The sequence below is a fragment of the Eubalaena glacialis genome, chromosome 10 (assembly GCF_028564815.1).
Source record: "Eubalaena glacialis isolate mEubGla1 chromosome 10, mEubGla1.1.hap2.+ XY, whole genome shotgun sequence".
Taxonomy (NCBI): Eukaryota; Metazoa; Chordata; class Mammalia; order Artiodactyla; family Balaenidae; genus Eubalaena; species Eubalaena glacialis.
The window spans coordinates 5,286,645-5,297,292 of record NC_083725.1 but is presented as its reverse complement, the minus strand read 5'-3'; the positions used below and the strand labels follow the sequence as shown (position 1 = coordinate 5,297,292).

Below are 10,648 nucleotides of genomic sequence, written 5' to 3'. Positions count from 1 at the left end.
GCACCTCCCACCCGAGAGAGAACCCCAGCAGCTGGATCTTTGCTGGGACTGTTGGCCCAAGAATCTCAAAGTTCTTCTAAGCTTCACTGTGGTTTCACTCACAATCTCAGAAAGCCCACGGTGCGATCCAGGGAGAATGCTGAGGTCAGAGGACAGGGAGAGCCAGTGGGTGTGAAACAGGGAGGGGGAGGGACGAAGCACAGAGAAAGGCAGGCAACTCGAACTTTAAAATCAGCAGCAGCAGCAACTGTCGCCGAGATCGCTGACTTCAACCTCTGTCACCAGGCGACATACGGACACGAAGCAACGGGAGAGGTGCCCGCAGAGGCGGAGCCGCCTTTGAGCCCAGGCTGGCGACCCTCAGCTGGTGCCTAGGCCTGGGCCCTGGGCCTCCCCTCCGGCAGGCGGGAGTCTAACACGGCGGCTGGGCCCGGGGAGCAGAGATGATGGCCAGGGGAGGGGGTGGCGTCACCCTCACCCTGCAGACACGGAGAATCAGGGAGGGGGTGAACGTTAAGAGAGAGTTGAGCGGACAATGGCATGGGACTTCCCTGGTGGTCCAGTGGTTAGGACTTGGCACTTTCACTGCCAAGGGCCCGGGTTCAATCCCTGGTCAGGGAACTGAGATCCCACGAGCCATGTGGCACCACCAAAAAAAAAGAAAAAAAGACAATGGCAGAGGTTTTTCCTTTCCAGTCTAGAGGCGCAGGAAGAGGACGGACAGAAGGTGCAGCTGTCACAGCGATGGGGCACGTCTGGCATGAGTGGAGGCCAACAGGTTCCTCATTAGCTGACCTAGACCTGGAGAGGGCTGTCAGATGTTCTGGCCACAGAACTAGGGAGACCTCAGCACCACTGCACAGCTCTCAGCCGGCCTTTGAAAATGGAAGCGTCTTCCTGCCCCAGACACGAAGGGCCTTCCCTACGAGTAAGAGCAGGAAGTTAAGGCAGAGCCAAGGGGACCGGGTTTGGATCTCAGGCCCAGTTCCCCTGGGTCTGGGTTTTCCAGGTCCTGGGGCTGCAGAGAAGAGAAGCAGGCATCCACACTTGGGGGGAGGGGGACCCCGGTGCTTGGGCCCAGGGGCTGGATCTGGACAGGCGGGTGCCGGAAATCAGTGAGTGGTGGGGTCTTCCCGACAGAGGCGCGGTGCTGAGTCCTGGCTCCTGGCATCCTTCTGCGGTGAAGCAGGGCTTGGAGGGAATGGGAATGGGCTGGAATCCTGCCCTCCGGGGAAAAGGGAACAGGCAGGCTGGCGCATCCCAGTGGGGAACTGCTCACAATCAGGAATCTAAGGCAGGGAGCCCGTTACTAAGACCGGATGCCTTGGGGGTGGAGGAGCTACAGCTGGAACTGTCAGATGGGGGGCCAGTCCTCAGCCCAGGCCCGCCAGATCCAAGGCTTGCACTGCAGGACTGTTCCCGCGCCCCTCCCACCCCCAGCAGATCTAAATGCTGCTTTTGTCAAAACTGATCAGTGCCTGCAGGTTTAGAGCCCTCGGTGAGGCAGCTAAGCAAGGACGGGGAAACCATGGGAGAAGCTAGCCTTGCAGCTGGACTGGGTCCTGGGCCTGTTTCACACCTGCCTCCTTAGCATCCCCAGGTGGCCACGTGAGCCACTCTCCTGTTCCCTAGCTCGGCAGTAGCCTCCAGGAACCTGGGCCACATCACGTCCGTCAGCCACCTAGAGATGCTGTGGAGGCCACAGAAGAGGAAGAGATGAGCACAGTCCTATTCGAAAGCCCTCTGACGGGCCAGAGCTCACTCTACTGGGATGAAGCAGGTAGTAATCCCAGTGTACACATTAGCTGCTTTGTCTCAAGAAAATTCAAATGCAAAACGACTGCCCTTTGTATCCCAAGGCAAGCCTTTCTTGATGACCAATTGATCTAACTAAAGTTTTGAAACATTCTTCAAATCATTTCCTGGAAGTTCTTGTATAAACATGGACTCACTCAATGTAAAGTCTGACGAAGGTTGGAACCTCACTGGAGATCACTTTAAAAACATTGCATCTGCCCACAAGCCACCTGTGGGTCCCAGCCCTTAGCTGCACGGCTCTGAGATCACCCATCGCCTCTGATGGGCCACAGAGAGGTGAGCCAGGCTGTAAGGGGGGCTTCCCACAGGCCTCAGCATCTCCAAGATCCCAAAGAATATTCTCATGGGTCAGACCCTAAAAGTCTTGGGAGCTAACTTCCTGCCTCAGCTTCCATGTCCTTCCTCTCTGGAACCATTCCATGTAAGGGAGAAGCCCCCAGGAGCTAAGAAGGTAAGTCCCCACTAGTCTTCCTCTCCCCATCAGTCTGACACCTGCTAGGTCTCCACAGCCTTGCCCAAAGGCCCCTCGTCCTGGGCCAGGCTGAATGGGTTTTGCCCGTGACTCTCCCCTCCAGATGCCACACTTGCTGTGCAGTCAGCCCACTTTCTGTCATTTCCTCGTGCTGCTTGAGGCCCTGGCCGGAGCAGCTAGCCTTGACGGAGGGGAAGGAGCCCTTGTCTGTCTGGGGGAGCCCTCCTGCTCGTGATTGGTAACAGCTGGGCACCTCCTGCCGCATGCCGGTCCCACACCTGCCTTCCAGCATGCCTCAGCCCTGTGTCTCCCGTGAGCTGAGAGCCACAGAAACTCGAAGTTTTTGTACGGAAGTCGCCAGAAACTAAAATGAACCCCCCCACCAAAAGTTGCCTGTTGTTGTCTAAGAATATGCCCTGAACACATCTCTGCACAAACACCATTTACTGCGCACCTACTACGTGCCCAGCGATGGGTTAGGCCCTTGCCCGGAAGATGGCACTGAATTCTCAAAACACTGCAGAGAAGCTCTTAGGAACCCCTTGCTACCAAAGAGATAACTGAGGTTCAGCAAGGTTAGTTCGTTTGCTCAAGGCCACAGGTAATCAGAGGAGGCAGGGCCTCTGGGCCCAGCAGAGTCTCCCAAACAAACACAGATGTGCCCTCATCCTACATAACCCCGGCCCCCAGGGCAGCTCCTGAGCTCGGCTGCAGAGGTAAGGCCACCCCACCTCTTCCGGTCGCCCCTGTGCCGTGCTGTGGACCGTCAGCTTCCAGCCCCCAGCAACGTTCTCCTGTGGCAGGATAATTGGGAAACACCTCTTTTCTGATCCTGAGAGAATTAATGAGCTGTGAAAAGAGATTAGATGGGGAGTCACTGCTTTGGGGAAGAAGCCACTTATTCTGCTCAACTTGGTTTTTGCTAATGACATCCTCTTAAACTCCTGTGTCAAATCCCTTCCTCCCAGTGTAGGATTTGTCAGTCTTCTTATTAAAAAGAACACCATTACATTGCTAAAAAAAAATCATCCAATAAAGTGGATTTGATCTTACAGAACTCTTTCTCGTTTTAAGTAGATGGCCATTGGTTTCCCATTCGAATTCACTGCCAGTTTAAGCAAACTTGTCCTTCTTGTTTTCACCAGTCTAAAAACACAGTATCAATATCTAAACTAGAGTGGAGGTGGAGTCTGGGTGAGGAAACTGGAGGTGGAGAGCTGGACCAGGGGTCAGGCTCAGCCTCCAGGCAAAGGGCGGGGTGAGGGCACTGGCACCCAGAGGATGTGAGAGATGTGCTTCTCCTGATCATTCATTCCCTCCCCCAGATCATTCTCACACATTCTTTCATGTTAAATATTCAGAATCTGGGACTTCCTTGGTTGTCCAGTGGTTAAGACTTCACGCTTCCACTGCAGGGGGTGTAGGTTCTATCCCTGGTTCGGGAACTAAGATCCTGCATGCCATATGGACCAAAAAAAAAAAAAAATTAATAAATATTCAGAATCTACACTACCTAAATAATGAGTGTCTCAAAAATAAACTCAAAATGGATTAAAGACCTAAGTGTAAGGTCAGACACTATAAAACTCTTACAGGAAAACATAGGCAGAACACTCTATGACATAAATCACAGCAAGATCCTTTTTTGACCCACCTCCTAGAGAAATGGAAATAAAAACAAAAATAAACAAATGGGACCTAATGAAACTTAAAAGCTTTTACACAACAAAGGAAACCATAAACAAGACGAAAAGACAACCCTCAGAATGGGAGAAAATATTTGCAAATGAAGCAACTGACAAAGGATTAATCTCCAAAATTTACAAGCAGCTCATGCAGCTCAATATCAAAAAAACAAACAACCCAATCCAAAAATGGGCAGAAGACCTAAACAGACATTTCTCCAAAGAAGATATACAGATTGCCAACAAACACATGAAAGGATGCTTAACATCACTAATCATTAAAGAAATGCAAATCAAAACTACAATGAGGTATCACCTCACACAGGTCAGAATGGTCATCATCAAAAAATCTACAAACAATAAATGCTGGAGAGGGTGTGGCGGAAAGGGAACCCTCTTACACTGTTGGTGGGAATGTAAATTGATACAGCCACTAGGGAGAACAGTATGGAGGTTCCTTAAAAAACTAAAAGTAAAACTACCATATGACACAGCAATCCCACTACTGGTCATACACCCTGAGAAAACCATAATTCAAAAAGAGTCATGTACCACAATGTCATGTACCACTGCAGCGCTATTTACAATAGCCAGGACATGGATGCAACTTAAGTGTCCATCGACAGATTAATGGATAAAGAAGATGTGGCACATATATACAATGGAATATTACTCAGCCATAAAAAGAAACGAAATTGAGTTATTTGTAGTGAGGTAGATGGACTTAGAGACTGTCATACAGAGTGAAGTAAGTCAGAAAGAGAAAAACAAATATCGTATGCTAACACATATATATGGAATCTAAAAAAAAGGGTTCTGAAAAACCTAGGGGTAGGACAGGAATAAAGACGCAGACATAGAGAATGGACTTGAGGAAACAGGGAGGGGGAAGGGTAAGTTGGGTCGAAGTGAGAGAGTGGCATTGAGATATATACACTACCAAATGTAAAATAGATAGCTAGTGGGAAGCAGCCGCATAGCACAGGGAGATCAGCTCGGTGCTTTGTGACCACCTAGAGGGGTGGGATAGGGAGGGTGGGAGGGAGACTCAAGAGGGAGGAGATATGGGGATATATGTATATGTATAGCTGATTCACTTTGTCAAACAGCAGAGACTAACACACCATCGTAAAGCAATTATACTCCAATAAAGATGTTAAAATAATAATAATAATAATGAGTGTCTAAAAGCACCCAGTGCAGCGAGCCCCTGCACTGGCTTCTGCATTCATCACATTAATTAGCAAAAGGATTGATTTTACTGAACAATGGGGGAGGGGCAGAGGAGGCTGGGCTGTGTCATATGGGCACCGGACTTCAAGATTTTCAAGTGAAGGCTAACAGTTTCTGCCGAGATTGTCATTAGAGGATTTACAACTGGCTTCCCTTCCGCTCCAGTCCACCGATGGGAATTGAACAGTTCAGATCTACGAAATAGGTTAACGAAAGGTCCCTCACTTAAACCATTCTGAAAGGATAAAACAGCTCTCCAGGGCTTTGATTTAGGACGGGATGCGGTGTTTTCAGTTGTGGAGGAAATGCAGCACTGATGTGTGGGAGTAGCTCCCTTGTCTGGCTCTGTGGCCCACCCATGTGACCAGGCATGGCTTAGTCTGGTCCAGCTGCTATGACAAAAATACCACAGACTGGGTGGCTTACACAACAAACATTTATTTCTCACTGTTTGGTAGGCTGGGAAGTCCAAGATCAAGGCTCTGGCAGATTTGGTGTCTGATGAGAGCCTGCTTCCTGGTTCCTAGAAGGCTGTCTTCTCACTGTATCTTCTCACAGTGGAAGGGGTGAGGGAGCTCTCCAGGGTCTCTTTTACAAGGGCACAGATGCCATTCGTGAGGGCTCCACCCTCATCACCTAGTCAGCTCCAGAGACCCCACTTCCTCGTACCATCACAATAGGGGTCAGGATTGCAACATATGAATCTGGAGGGGACACAATCATTCAGTCCATATGTAAGCACAAGCAAATCAGTGCATGTGACCAAGGCCATAGCAGGTACAGGGCCTCTAAATTAGCCTTGGGCAAAAGCACCTGGTAATACTGAGGGTGAGATGGCCTTCATGGTGGTGATGTGGAATACAAAACACGCACAAAGGCCAGGAAGTTCTGGGAACAGTTGGCTGTTCACCTGCAGGGATGCCTCTTTGCTGGGGATTGTACTACAAAGACTGTTCAGTATCAGAAGGGAAACTCCAAGTCAGGGGGCAAGAAATGGCCCTTCAACAGACACATTTGCCACTCAAGCCTGGATTACAATTTGGGGAAGGAGAACTACACACAGGTTTCTAGTAAAATGCAAAAATCTGAACATTTTCTTCAGAAAACCGACCTTGCCCAGAAGGTCCAGTCTTCGCTTGTCCCAGTCAGAGGAGCAGGGTGAGACGCGTGCCCTGGGCATCCCTTTGGACCCTTAGGTGCTGCTGTAAAGCGTGCTGGCTTCTGTACGGCAGATAAATGTCTAGGAAGGAGTTTCAGAAACAGAAATGTTGCAGACTTTTTTCTCTAAGGAACTATTTACCTTTACTCAGAAACTGCTACTAAAATAACCCCGACTCTCTTAGTGAAGGCAAACATCCTAAATCACAGGGGAGGAATTAATGAGAATGTGGGCACATGGTTCTTTGAACATCATTCTTCTATCCCGTGGCAACAGTGTAAGTGGAGAAATCCAGGGCTAAGGGCGTGAGGCTGCTGGTAGTAAGAACGTGGTTGATAAGTACGTGCATTAAGGAGCCCTTTGTGTGCACACACCGAATGTCATGGTCACATTCCAAATCGCCTCGTAAATAACCATGCTCACGGATCATACGCTAGTTCTATATTTAGCTTTTTAAGGAACCTCCATACTGTTCTCCATAGTGGCTTTACCAAGTTACACTCCCACCAACAGTGTAGGAGGGTTCCCTTTTCTCCACACCCTCTCCAGCATTTATTGTCTTTTCACTTTTTTTTTTTTTTTTGGTCACCAAGCTGCGTGGCTTGCAGAATCTCAGTTCCCCAACCAGGGACGGAACCTGGGGCCACAGCAGTGAAAGTCTGGAATCCTAACTACTAGGTCACTTGTTGGTAGATTTTTTTTTTTTTTTTGGCTGCATTGAGTCTTTGTTGCAGCACACGGGCTTTCTCTAGTTGCAGCGAGCGGGGGTTACTCTTCGTTGAGGTGCGCGGGCTTCTCATTGTGGTGGCTTCTCTTGTTGTGGAGCACGGGCTCTAGGCACGCGGGCTTCAATAGTTGTGGCAAGCGGGCTCAGTAGTTGTGGCACACGGGCTTAGTTGCTCCATGGCATGTGGGATCTTCCTGGACCAGGGCTCGAACCCGTGTCCTCTGCATTGGCAGGTGGATTCTTAACCACTGCACCACCAGGGAAGTCTGGTAGATTTTTTGATGGTGGCCATTCTGACTCATGTGAGATGATACATCATTGTAGTTTTGATTTGCGTTTCTCTAATAATTAGCGATGTTGAGCATCTTTCGATGTATACACACTACTATATATAAAATACATAACTAATAAGGACCTACTGTATAGCACAGGGAACTCTACTCAATACTCTGTAATGAACTATATGGGAAGAGAATCTAAAAAAGAGTGGCTATATGTATATGTATAACTGATTCAGTTTGCTGTACACCTGAAACTAACACAACATTGTAAATCAACTATATTCCAATAAAAATTTTTTTTAAATAGTAAAACTAAAAAAATTTGAAAATAAAAATATTTAACCATGCTCATGGAAGAGACTACAGACAGCCCTGTGTGATTTGACCCTTCTCAGCAGTGACCGTTTTCTCTCCTAACCTGAGGAAGTCATCAGCCATGGTTATTGAGGAATTCGCCCACCATCTGTCTGCTCACAGAGGAAAAGTCCAGCTGGATCTGGTCCATGGAGACAGATGGGAAGGAGGGGAGGGGTGTTTGCTGAATCCAGATGCACCTGATGGGTAAAAACCTAGCTATTCACCTGCCTGTCGTTCCCATCGGGACCAGCCTGGGTGCAGCCCTCACCTGCCTCCTCTCCAGGGTGAGCGCCAGACGAGAACTCTGCCCAGTGGACAGACCCCCACCTTCAGGGGTCCTTGTGGCCTTTTCATACATAAGGAGAGAATCCCGTGGGGTAGCTGTTCTTCACAAGCATCCCAGGATCCCAGTGGGTCCACGGTAGCAGGAGAACCTGGACCCTGGTTCATCCCGACCTTTCCCTCCAGGTTCGGCAGAGGTGTGCTCGGCATTCCAATGCCATCTCATCCGTTAAAGGTTAAAAACTACTCATCAGAAAACATGGCACCAACTCTGCACACATCCAAAGTCTCTCTGATTTCATTGCCCCAATCTTCCCACACGTTCCCCAGTCAATGTTCACGGAGCACCTTCTAGGCGCCAGAAGCAGGAACAGGCACTGTGGATTCAGCAGCGATGGAGACCAATATGTCTCTGCCCCCCCCTGGAATTTCCCATCTGGTGGGGATCACGGAGGGAGAAAGAGAAAGTCCCAAACGAATGAAAGGATGAGAGTTTGCAAGAAGGGCTGTGGAGGAAACACGCAGGGGCCTGAGGTGGAGAACGGCGGGGCTGGGACGGGCTCGTGAGAAGGGATGGGCTGCCAGGTGCGGTGGCGGCGCTGAGTGATTCTGAAAGGCCTGCAGTGGAAGATACTGGGAGGAAAGGCCAGGAGGCTGCAGCCCTGGGGGCGGGGCAAGTAGAGTTCAGACCTGCCTGATGGGGAGACAGGGCTGTGAGTGTGGCTTTTATTCCAATGACAGCGGAAAGCAATGCAGAGAGTTTATCAGATAGGCGGCCAGGCACGCGTCTCTTTGAGATGCTGTGGGCTCAGGAACAGGACCCCTTTTCCCCCCGGGGCTCACAGCTTCTCGGCCACATGGCGACGTTTTGAGCTGCTCAGTCTGGCTCTTGTCAAGCTAGGACCTTAAGGTCTAAATGCCACAGATAATTCTAAATACTTCATCATAAACATTAACAAGTTGTAAACTCAGGAGCCATTCTGAGCAAATTCATTCCAAGTATGACTGCCCATCCCATACATGTCAGACCTGATCAGATTATGTGAGGACCCTTATAAGTGCCACTAACCACACCCATGTCTACCTGCTGCATTTCCCACCTGTGCCTGGGCTGCAGCTTCACGAGCCACCTACGCGGGCTGCGCTCTGGCTACTTAAGAATGTGGAAAAAGGCTTCCTCCTGTGTGGCCCTGACCTTGAGCTCTTCCCATTCATCTCACACAGACAGCAGGCTCTCTTCACGGCAACACTTCCAGGCAGCATCCGAAAGAGAAAACTAGTCTCTTTTCAAAGCCTTTCAAGTTTCCACTTTAAAAAAGGAAATTTCATTCTGTAAAGCGCTGCTCGTGTGTATGACATGTGCATGACACCTCGAAAACTGGCGTTGCTTTGTGTGACGCCCAGAGAAATCCGGCTCTCACTCTGCTCCCGACCCCTCTCCCCTGCAGGATCTCCCTCCCCAGTTTCAATCATGAGCCTCCGAGATGCCCACACTCTGCCCTCCCTCCCCACCCACATTCCGCCACTTAACGCCTCATTGCTCTCTAGATTTTTTTCTCTAAAGGCTACTCCAAGGATATTAGCCCCCAAGTTAAACTTACTTCTCCTTCCTCCTCTGCATAAGCAATAAGGTTGTATTTAAGACAACAACAGCAAAACCAAAACATTTTCAGGATGAAAGCGTTCAAGAGACGGTTCTTTACGAGTGGAATTAGGATGTCCCCAGAAGTCTTTTCAGGCATCCTTTCAGGCCAGACTTAACTTGCAATCACTTCCTCAGCAAACATTTGATGAGTACCTCCTATGATTTGAGCATCCTGCCAGGAGCTGGGGGCACAGAATTGACTAAGACATGGTCCCTGCCCTTAGGGAGCCCACAGCAGAACTGGGCAGAGGTTGCTCTGATTCATCTCATTGACCAGTCATCTCAATCTGTTTTATAGACACAGAAACGCCCATGTTGTTGGCGACTAGAGGAAAGAACGAGGTACAATACATGAACACGTTCATGAAGAATTATTGAAAGACCCAAAATGCAAGTGTTGTCTATAAAATCAGTGATTGGCCATCAAATCAGTATTAATGATTTAGCACATGTAGAATGTGCTATTAAAAGGCATTCCAGGCCAAACCTTCATATCCTCCACACCTACCACTTTCAGATCGTGTTCATCGTCTTCAGCTTAGTCTGTGGAGAACTGGTCGACCAGCAGCACTTACCCCTACGTTCCATCAGCCATTTACCATCTGCAATGTGTACAGAGCTCACAGTATGCAGAGAACAAGTCTGAGTATTAGGATTTTTCCTGGCTTCCTCCCGGCTAAAACATAGGCATGGATTGGATCCATGCATCACTTTTTCTGATGTAACAATTGTGAACACAGTTTTCAGGATGTTTTTCATGCTCCAAGTAAAAACAAAGGAATCACAGCCTTTCCTCTACAGACCTGGAAAAACTCTGGCCATCCTGCCCCCTGCCCTGCCGCCCTCTCTCGTTCATATCCCTGAAGACAGCCAGAGAGAGGAAGTGTTTCCCAACTGGAAACTCAAGGCCCACAGAGGGAACCAGCCCTCTCACTCACATACCCATCCTTGAGCAAACTCCACGGAGTGCCTGTACCGGGGGGTGGGAG

The 10,648-nt window shown here is 49.2% G+C and overlaps 1 non-coding gene across 1 annotated transcript; it reads left to right on the top strand.

Annotated features, from left to right (window-relative positions):
* Window positions 1–548: 548 nt before the first annotated feature.
* TRNAE-UUC (transfer RNA glutamic acid (anticodon UUC)) lies at window positions 549–621 on the top strand. Its single transcript has one exon. It is a non-coding gene; the product is annotated as a tRNA-Glu (tRNA).
* Window positions 622–10,648: the final 10,027 nt, after the last annotated feature.